We start from the raw sequence: 11,569 nt of genomic DNA on the forward strand, positions 1-11,569 counted from the left end.
GAAATTGGCTAAGTGATGGTGCCTATTCTCGATATAATTGGGCGGCCGGGATTTCCAATTTTGTTTAATTTTGGAAGCATGTAAAAACGGCCAACCACTGGGTGGGCCGATGTTGGTGCCGTGGCAAGTTTTCTATCAATTTCGCGGGTCCCCACAAGTTGCTCCAGCATGTTATTTACAGTTTTTTGGTGTTCTTAAGTAGGGTCTGATAGAAGGGGCTTAGAGAATTTCTGGTCGCCTAATTGCCGATCCCCTTCTTTGACGTAATCATTCCGGTCGAGAATAACAATCCCCCGCCCTTGTCAGCTGGTTTGATTTTAATGTCCTGTCGGTTACTCAATGCATTGAGAGCATCCTGTTCGTTTTTTGTGATGTTGTGACGATGGGTTCAGCGTGATTGGTATACCTAGAAAACGTCTCTCTGGACGGCGCGAATATACAAGTAGAGATTTTCCTCCCTTTGTGCACTGGGGGTCCAGTGGTGCTTGGCGACGAAAGAAGGTTATGCGTTCTCCCCATCACTTCTATCGAAGAAATACTCTCGTAAACGCAGGGTATGGGCAAAATTATCTAGGTCTTTCAGGAGTGGTAATTCTGAGTACTTCCCCTTGCTCGGGCAAAATGTGACACCCCGGGACAGAACAGATATCTCCGTGACGCCTAATTTATTGTTCGAAAAATTAACGATTTGTTCGCCCCCGTCGCCGCATTTAACCCCTAGCCGCGGTTCCCCCGGCCTGCGGTCAACACCCTCCTCGCGGTCAACCGCATCCACAAGAGGCAGACACGGTTGTTGTCTGACGCCCCTCGCATACGACCCGCCATTCCCCGGGACGTTACCCCTTGCGAGTTTTTTAACTTTGTTTTTGAAACCACGAGGGTTTTTTGGCCTCAAACAAATTCAGCTCCTCGAGTTCCGGCGCTGAAAGTAAGGTACTTTCCCGGACTCGGCGTTCCTCTCCCACAAGTGACGTTAGCATTTTTTCAGAGTGATCTATTTTGACCTGGAGTAATCCTAGAGAAGCGGTATTTAGTATTCCATTCCATTTTTCTACATTCTCTTCGATAGTTTCTTCATTGAAGGAGGCAGTTTAATACGAAGCCCTTTGGGTACAATACCTTCTAGCTTATATGATTGAAGGGTACGAACATGAACGACATTGCGTACGCGCTTGTCTACAATTTTCCTGACTTTTAAGAATTCTTTGGATTTTAGTGTTACGGCAGCTGAGGAAGAGGAGGTCGCCTGGGGCTCGCGGCCAACACGTCAATCACTCTGCACTCGGCGGGCCGATCCAGGGCATTTCCTAAGGTTGTACCTTGGAGCTGGAGTTTTGACAACGTCCTCACTGTCCCCCGTGGAAAGTGTGAGCAGCGTTGCGCGATCTTGCGGTGCTATTCTCGTCAGGGGTTCCTGCGGTGTTGTCTGGTAGGTGCTTATTGTACAATATCAGAAGTCTGAATGAGTGCTAATTGCCACCCTCGTGGTCTGCCCGTGTTTACACAGCAAACATGTTTTTGCCACACGGTCGGCAGCCTAATTGCTGGGCGTCCCTGTCTTTGGCGTGGACAAGATAGTCCCCTATGCTTTTTGCGCGCCTGTATATTACATGCGGAGGATAACTAAAAATTTTGGAAAGTCGCTCGCTCTGCTTGAGAATGTTGAAGTGCTTTTCTTTATATTTTTTTCACGTTTGGCGGGCTCGGCGAAAATAAAACAGAAAATAGGGGTTGGCAGTCAAGAAAACGTTGGAAAGCAAAGGGGAGGTTGTCGTGGGGGAAAGAAACAGATGAAGAATTTTTTGTCAGAACGAAAGTGGTGCAAAAATGCCTGCTGTGTAGGATCTGAGCCCACGACCTCCAGAATACCGGTCAGGAGCTATAACCGCAACGCTACCGGCGGGGACAACGTTCTCGGGTATTTATCTTAAGCTTTTTTTTTCTGCAGTTGGGGGTGGTAGCCAGTGCCACTCGGACTTCTCGGTGTGAAGGGGACCTTCTTTTTAACCCCCGGGCGGTGGCTCGAGTGTCTACGACATGTTAAGAGTGGTCGACCAGCGTTAAACCCTCTTAAGCTACCTTTGGCACCAAGACTGCCAAAACAGAGGCCGTCGCTATGCATGGGGCGAATCAGAAAATGGGAAATGAGGGGCTCGGTGAAAATAATTACAATCGCTCGCAACCTGCATTTATCGGTAAACAAACGAAGAATCTTCCTCATCATCAATACACATTCCAATTCCCGATATCGTATTACACCGAGACGTTATATTTGCCTCTCTTTTAAATCTTGATGCAAAGAAATCATGTGGCGCTAATGGCATCTCAAACATCTTTTTTCGGGGATATTCAGAAATACTGTCGCACTACTCTTTTTTAGGTTGTGAGGCTTTGCTCAACCAGAGCGGTTGAAATAAGACTGGTTGACAGCAAAGCTAATTCCTATACACAAATCAGGTTACCTAATAAATAAAAAAACTATAGGCGTCCGAGTTCATTGATTAGTACGTGCTGCAAAATACTCGAACACGTATTAGCAAGCCATTTAACTAAGCAACTTGAAGATAGGTTGTTTGAGCACCAGCATGAATTAGGCATACCGTACCTACAATTACACAACTAGTAACTGTACTTTATGACTTTGAAGCCGCAATAAATAATCACCCAAAAATAGATTCAATATTTTTAGATTTATCGACGGCATTCAAACGGGTGCCGTACAACTCATCTTTGGCTAGGCTAACAGAGATTGGTTTACTCGACTTTATAGTTCGTTGAATAAAGGCTTACTTTATTTATTTGTTCACAATACCCCTAAAGGCCCCCCGTGAGGGGGGTATTACATAGGGGGGTTACATAGCACACGTGTTGTATTGGAACAGTAAAGCGGAAAAAATAAACAAAAAGAAGCAGGAATGTTCCCACTGCAAACGCAAATAAATACAATTTTTTTTTGTAAACTTGAAAAAATAAAAACGCAGTAATCAAATCATTATAGCAAACAAAAAAGACAGGAATATAACACAGATGGTTCAAATTAAAGCACGACAGGATGTACAACCTATAAGAACAACGACAACAAAAATAAAATACAGAGCAAAAATAAAAAAGTTCAGTGCACAAATTGAAGGACGGAAAAAAATCCAAAAAGAAGAGGAAAGTGCTAGGTTAGCTGTTGAATTAGTTCCTGGAATTTCGTGTTGTCTTTTAGAGAAGCGATATGAGATGGTAGATTATTCCATTCGACTATGGTACGTGGAATGAAAGAACGGAGAAAGGCAGATGAGTGGCAATTTGTGCGTTTAACTTTGTAGGAGTGGTCTCGGCGAGGGAAAATGACTGGTGGTGGCTCGAAGAAATCATCGTGAAGTGACGCGTGGTGATACAGCTTATGAAACAGTGATAGGCGGGAAAGTTGGCGGGGATGTACTATTTCAGATAGTTCGGCGCGACGTTTTAGTGCTGTGACGCTGGAATGAGGTGAGTAGTCTAAATATATGAAGCGAGCAGCCCGGTTTTGAAGAGATTCAATATCAGTTACGGTGTATGCCTGATAGGGATCCCAAATGGCTGATGCATACACAATTTTAGGACGTATTAGTGTAGTAAAGGCAAATTTTCGAATGTCAGAAGGAGCATGTTTAAGGTTACCCTTTAGAAAACCGAAAGAGCGATTAGCGGAAGCCAGGGTGTGTTTTATGTGATAATGCCATGCCAGACCGGGTTGAAGGTGAACTCCTAGATATTTATAAGTGGATACGAGGTCAATTGAACGGTTATTTAGCGGGTAGGATGTAGGAAAGCGGGAGGCCCGATTAGTGAAGGACATATACTTAGTTTTAGAATGGTTTAGGGTCATTAGACAAGATGAACACCATGCATTGATAGCGTTAATATCAGTTTTTCTTGGTCATTCTCGTAAGATATTATTCGGTAAATCGCACAGTCATCAGCAAAACGTCTTATTCGGGAAGAGACAGAGGATGGTAAGTCGTTTTTATAGATTAAAAACAGTAGCGGTCCTAGTACGCTGCCCTTTTGGACTCCGGAAGTAACAGGTTTGAAAGAAGGGGTACAAGTGTTAGCAGACGTGAACTGTGGGCGTGATGAAAGGAAATCTTTTACCCATGATAAAATGTTAGAGTGAATGTTAGGCCGAGAACGTTTCGTGAGGAGCCTGTGATGGGGAACACGGTGGAAGGCTTTTGTAAAGTCAAGAAAAATGGCGTCAACTTGGGATCCATCTTCGAGAGATGAATGAATGTCATGAATGAAACCTGCGAGCTGTGTGTCACAAAATATCCTCTGCGAAATCCGTTTTGGTACTTATGTATGATGTTATGATCCTCCAGGTAGTTGATAATTTGTGTGTGTATTATATGTTCGAAGTGTTTACAAATGTTACTGGTTAAGGAAATAGGACGATAGTTTACGGGTGAAGAGCGTTCACCAGATTTAAAGATTGGAATTACTTTTGCTATTCGCCAGTCATAGGGTATGCAACCTGATGATAAGGATTGGGAAAAAAGAGTACACAGTATTGGACAAATGCTAGCTGATAAATGTTTGAGTATTTTGTTATTGAAGCCTGCATGATCCGAGGCAGTAGAAATTTTGAGTCGATTGAGCAATGAAAATATTCCAGCTTTACTGATTATTATTTGAGGCATGCTGATGTCTGGAATAGAGTTAACTTTAGGGCATGAGGCGGTGTCTTCACACGTAAATACTGATATGAAGGCTTCGTTTAAAACCTGGGCACAATGAGACATGGGAATCGCATCATTATTACTGTCAGTGAGGTTGATGCAAGATGGGTAAGAGGATTGATAACACGCCAAAATTTCCTAGGGTTATTTTTTAACATAGATGATAAGTCATGTTTGAAAAAATGAGGGCGAGTTGATGCAAGCAGTGATTATATTCTTTATCGCATCGTTTGTAACGCAGCCAGCTATCGGAAAAGTGGTCGGTTTTATTGGCGCGGCGATAAAGAAGTTTCTTTTTGTTATTGAGGCGTCGAAGTCGCTGGTTATACCAAGGAGCGGTATTTTCTGTTTCCATGGTGATAATTGGGATGCACCTGTTGAATAAATTAGTAAGTGCGTTTTTGAAAACGGCCCAATTATCTTCAACTGAACGCGATCCGTGTTCTTCCAAGAAATTATCTGCGAGTGAGAACAGTTCACTGTTAATGCTTGTGTAGTCAGCCCTATTGTAATATCTTACTTGTTTTTTAGTAGTTTGGCGCTTGATAGGAGAAATATGAAGAATACCAGTAAGGATGTCGTGGTCCGATAGCCCATTGAGATGCGTGATGAAAGACAAAATATCAGGGTCGTTGGTAAAATCCAAGTAGAGAATGTTAGTCGATGTGGACGAACTGCACGTTGGACGACTAATTAGTTGAACCAGTGAAAAATCGAGACAAGACTGAACAAAGTTATGCGCTTCGGTTTGGCCATCTGTAACTGATTGAGTGGACCAGGAAATGTTAGGAAAGTTGAAATCGCCAAGAATGAACAATAGAGAATTTGGAAAACGAGAGCAGATTAAGTTCAGAACTCGGGTAAATTCACTTGAAAAATCAGTATTCGCATCGGGTGGCCGGTAAAAAACGCCAACAATTAGGTCACGAATACCAGACTTTATAGAAACCCATACACATTTAAAAAAAGAACTATCATACACAGGCACGGCAAGTACGTCAATTGATACCGCTAGAAGAACGCCATCTCCTTTTCTGTGTTTTCTATCACAACGGAAGAATATATAGTTAGCTTAGGTTATAAAAATGGTTCTATCAGGAACCTCCTCGTTTAACCACGTTTCAGTAAGCGCAATACTTGATGGAGTGCTAGAATCGACCAGAGAAGAGAGCGGAATGCTTTTTGACTGAACGCTTCTGATATTTGTGTATAAAAAAGAGAGGCCACTAGAACAGACCTTTTGTGTGGATGGACAGCAATTTTTTGTTGAATAAAAGTGAGAGGGGAATGCAGTCATACCATGGTTGGATTTAGAACGGGTGCCGCTTGATTTTCAATAGTGTTCCACTCGTACACGTCGTTGTTTATGCATAGCCTGTCAAAAATGAGCTTCACACGGTCACCATTCCTTATAATTGTTTTTGAAAACTGCAGCAAGTTTCGCCGTTTGTCACGAACTGGCTTCGAAAAATCAGGTGACAAGCTGTAAGACTTATTTTTCAGCTTGCCGCCACGGCTCATTATCGCCTGTACCTCTTTATCATCGAAGAGTTTGGCAATAATTGGCCGAGTTTTATCTGGCGAAAAACGCCTCAGGCGATGTGCTCGCCCGATGGAAGTGACCGAAAGTTGAAGCTGGTTTTGACAAAAATCAGTTTCAACCTTTTGAACAGCATCCCTAGTTTCTGCTTCGTTACTCTCAGTGATGCCATAAAATAAGGCGTTGGACCTTCGCGAGAGGTTTTATAGATCGTCAATCTTATCCTCGATATTAGAAATATTGCTTAGCCTTGCGTCGGCCCGTGAGGCACCGGAAGACTGAAGTTGAGACTGTAAATCGACAATTTGGCTTCGAACTTTTGATATTTTCCCGTTGTTCGCGGGAAGTTGCACAAATGCATACGACTCCAATTTGGATTTTATTTCAGCGACTCGTTTAGAAAGCTATTCAAAGTCATTTTTCAGGCCTATATGAATGTGTAAGACTTTGTTTACAGATTCGGCACAGATAAATTCGATGCGTCTAGCCGTTTACCTGCATCAAAGACAAAATCAAGTTTCTCTTCCTTAGGCTTGGTCATGGGCCCTGGGTTTGACTCGACTTCACCATGTAGCAATAACAGGCGCCAAAGGTGCAACGCTGCCTCAAGAACACGCTTCCAAGAGCAAGAACAAGGGGGCAACGACACCGCAATAACACAAACGTCGGCCAATTTGTTTAATGCGATGGTGTTATGACAGATAGTCTATGTGCGTTAGCAAAGCTGCCACAAAGCTCAGTGTTGGGGCCGTTGTTGTGCCTAGTGTACATTAATATTATTGGGAAAGATATTGGTGACAGCATGAAGGTCGAATTGTTCGCAGATGACTGCGTTGTTTTCTCTACTATCAAGAGTGGTTCTTGTGAGCCTGATAGAATAAAGATGTTTCTAACTGGTGGACTTGTGTGAGAAGAGGGGTATGGGAATTAATTTTTTAAATTCAGTATCGATGTTCGTTACAGCAAAAATAAATCCGCTTATTCACACTTTTTATATTATAATCCTGGTCTTGAAGTTGTAACGTCTCTCAAATACTTGGGCTTAACAATTACTAATAATCTAAACTGGAATATGCGTATCTATAAGATCTGCAACAAATACTTTAAAACCTTCGCTTCCTCAGAAGAAAAGTGAAGGGATCTTCTTGTATCAATAAATTAAAAGCTTATTGTACTTTGATTCGCCCAGTCCTCGAGTACACATCAGCAGTTTGGGAGCCCTTCATGCCACCAATACTACAAAGATTGAGCGTATCGAGCGTCTTGCTTCGCGGTTCATTTTGTCAGATAACAGGACATCGTTATCAGTGAGAAAAATGACGAAGGCTTTTAACTTGCCATCCCTAAACTCCGCCGCCAGGTCGCCCGCCGCAAAGTTCTCTATCTACTGTACGACAACAAAACCATCCTGTCACTTCCCGCACCTCAGAGATCATCTAGATTGGCTCACTGCCAAACCTTACGACCATACTTTGCCCGCACTAAAACATTTCTGAAGTCCTTTTTTCCTAACACTATAAAACAATGGAACTGTTTGCCCGTATCGATTATGAAACCTGCAAATTTTGGTGTATTTGAACATGCTTTGTATAATCAACTTTTGCAACCCTCTTCTGCTTGCGAGGGCCGCCTATGAGGGCCGCCTATGTGTGGGTGAAACGCCCGGTGACTAAAGACACCGTTGTTCTCGTGCCGCCATTATAATTCTGAAGCGGAAGGGGCGTTGGTTATTCCATCATGAGGACTGCCGTGCGTATATTGCCTGTCAACTGCCTGCTGTGCCCCATTAGGCGGTATCTGAAGAAAGCGTGGTGAGATAAGAATTGCTGTTGAGGGAGATGGCACAAAACAGGTGGGAAGGCAACCCCACAAGCCCGAAATTATCTCCGGGAGCGTAAAGCACCGTGCTACCAAATATACACATACCAGAAGCTGCAGAGTTTTCAAAACACCTTATCTCAGCACTCTCTCTGCAAGCGCCAAGTCACTGCCTGGCAGTCCATTGGCTGGGTCACAACCTCGGGAGCAGACGCTGATGGTATCGGCGATTCGCGAGACGTCGATTAGCCCGAGAAGCCAGTGGTCTATCGTTCTACACAAGGGCGAAGACCACCAGAGGTTTTCAGGGACTATGTGCTGTGCTGTAATAATCGCAGTGACTTGATTATAGAAGCGACTTCCCCTTAATTTCACTGTCATGCGCAGTAACTATCCTGTTCTATGCACCTCACAGGTGTTGGTTATATTGTTCTGGCACTACATCTACCTCACAGGGATTCATGTACTGTTGTGCCTTAAAACGAGATGTCCCATGAGCAACGGCACCATGAATGGAATGCGCAACGGTGATCTTGTAAAGGTGGTTGGTGCTCACGGATTAAAGTAGTGACTGTTATGAAGCACGCTGTGTTGTTGCGGGTTTCTTCTTCGCTACGCTAGCCCGATTACACGTTAAATACGTTCGTGACAGGACCACTGCTCAAACAGATGATACATCGGCCATGTCGTATGCATGCGAAACTCTCCTTACAGAAACAAACTTCAAGGGTGAATAATAAACTGTAGAAGTGTGCAAACAAGCTTGAACATTTCTGCCCTGAAACAATAAAAAATAAGGCTTATATTTATTCAAATTATGTTCAACCTTTTTTAACCTACAGGGTTCTCATAAAAATGATATTTATTCCACATATCTTGATGCTTTATTGTCGGACTAGTATGTTTTATAAAGACCCTTTATTTCTCATAATATTTTATTTGGCTTTGCTATAAACAAAAACAACCCAAGCTATCACTTCCTAGGTGACAGTCATTTGCAAAATACTTAACATCCTTCTTCATCAGTGAGTACCGGTATCACTATGCTAGGTGTAATAGGTTTTGGAGTTGTAGTAGTGGCAACCGTACTTCTGGTCGTCGTCGGTACGGTGGGTGGTTGACAGATGCCATCATGCCACGAATTGTGGGGGTGTATTTTTACGCAGCTACATCCCGGCGAGCACAAGTTGGGGGATACGGATGAGCACTGAAAGAAAATATTGATGACAGGTTAAAGACAACTTACCTGAAATTTTTATATTGCAGCAATTTGTTTCCTCTAGGAGACAATTTCTTAAGCGAGTATTATAATAAACAAAAAATTACAAATCAATTTTTAAATTTTACAAACGGCCATTTCAATTGGTAATAAATCTGCTGAAAAATTTTAGGAATACCAAAGCAGGTCAACTCATTCATCTCCTCAACACCATGCAACAAATCCAACAGAGGGCTGATTCCAGAGTTTTCAATGACGCACGAGATGGAACGGTACGAGAATAAAAATATCAGTACGTTCCCTTCTACGAGCTCGACTTTGTCAGTGACTTTGCAATAATAGGTCTACACTAGTTTTAAGGGGTTTCAAACTGCCTTTCAACTAAGATTTCTTGTGAAAAGCACTGCAAACTATCGGAAAAACTTGTGCTTAGAAATACGAGCACCACTTCAGCTTGTATATCAAACAAAATTGCAAATGAACCCAGTAAACCTTTAAATCACTAAACGTGGCATAGCAGGCGGTAAAAACCACTCATATGAACAAGCTTTTTCTCCTAAATGAGATGTCAGCGTAAATTACTAGGCGCCTAAAATCAGCAAGCAGAATTTTTAAATATCAAAATCAAGGAAATTCAATGATTTAGATGGTGCCATCACCACAATGTTTCCTGTATTGATATAAATGGGAGCAACCAGAAATGAACTCATAAAAACGACTGCCAGTTAATTCCGTAAAGGACCCTTACACATTGTCGTCATTAAGGTAGGTCACCACTTTCGAAAAAAAAATGTGAAGTGTAGGCCAAACGCTAAAATTATGTTTTTTGTTGTAATATTTATATAGCTGGAAACTTTAAAAATGATAAAAGTGTAAAAAGTGTAACAAAAAGTTCATATACTGTAATTGCAAAAAATATAGATGTTGCGCAAACATTTATTACTACAAAATGGTACGTGCAATTCTAACACGACTGGGGTGGAAATAATGAGGACAATACCCTGGGCATCTAAACCCCATGATTATCACATCTTCAAGCTAACTTGCGTAATCATAAAAATCTGAAAAATTTTATATCCGGCACGTTTGGGTTCACACAACTGGCCATATTATAAAAAAGTTACCAATATTTCTCAGTCATTCTACTTCATTGCATTGTCCCATATATAAATAACCACGCACACAATTTCGTAGTAAAATATTTATTAGAAGCAAAGTTATCACTGCTCGCTTAACTGATGGATGCAAAAAATCAAGTTTTGAGAAAAATGGCTTCAAAGGTTGATACCTATTGTGCGTACAATCAAAAACAGTCCATGCGTCTTAAATCCGCCAGGCTCATAGCTTGCTCCCTACTTGTAACTGGCACGATCTCGTTTTGACCGAGCTGAAACGCAAGTTTTTTTAACCTGTTTTGCGTCTTACAGTTGACTTACATGCGGCCTTCGTCAAATGGTAACAGTCAGTCGTCAGGCGCACCATCCCCGTACTATAATCTATAACTGTAATTGCAGTCTATACTGCACTATAACCGTCTCCTTGCAAGGGTAGAAGTAAATCCGCGAGCTTAAAACGGCATACAAAAAAGCAAAGACAACCAGACACAAACGCAAGGCAACGCAAATGCGCGCAACGTAAACAAGAGCGTGCCACCTGCTGCCCTTTAGTTGGAATTTTAAAATAAAAGGAAATTACAATGGCCTGAAAAGTGCTCCCAAAAGTTTAATAATTCACCTAAATAAATTAGCGTTAAGTAACGTATACACGAAGAAAGATTTATGACGATAGGGCAGATGCGGCGGAATTGTAAGCCTTGAGTTTCGGTTTTTGATACTTCTCGGGTGGGTTAAAAATGACATAACTTTTTAACCAATACAGATAAAAGCCCATTTTTTTAATATTCTTCAATCGACAGGGATGTTGGAAACGCTAAATTTAAGACGCCGTTTTTTTTTTCAAAAGTGCGTTCTTGAAGGTGGTGTTATACCTTAAGTAAAGTAACTTGCAGAACATTTTCTCTGTTTTTTTCTCCCATTATGATGGTAAAAGTAAAAAAAAAGTTAGGAATTCAAAAACCCCATAACATATTTTTAACGTGTAAACAGGTTAGCCCATACGGGCTGATGGGTGGGCTCGGCGGCGCGCGAGCGATGGCTTGGGCTCACCGGAATCCCGTCTTTCTCACGCAGCTTCTGTTCTTGGCCTGCTCCTCGGCCCTGCCCAAGGATACCCCCGGCTGCGCCATCAACGCGATACTAGGACGCCACGTGCATTCATCGGAAA

The sequence above is a fragment of the Haemaphysalis longicornis genome, unplaced genomic scaffold, assembly GCF_048455015.1.
Source record: "Haemaphysalis longicornis isolate Haplotype H1 unplaced genomic scaffold, Haemaphysalis longicornis Haplotype H1 scaffold_16, whole genome shotgun sequence".
NCBI classification, from domain to species: Eukaryota; Metazoa; Arthropoda; class Arachnida; order Ixodida; family Ixodidae; genus Haemaphysalis; species Haemaphysalis longicornis.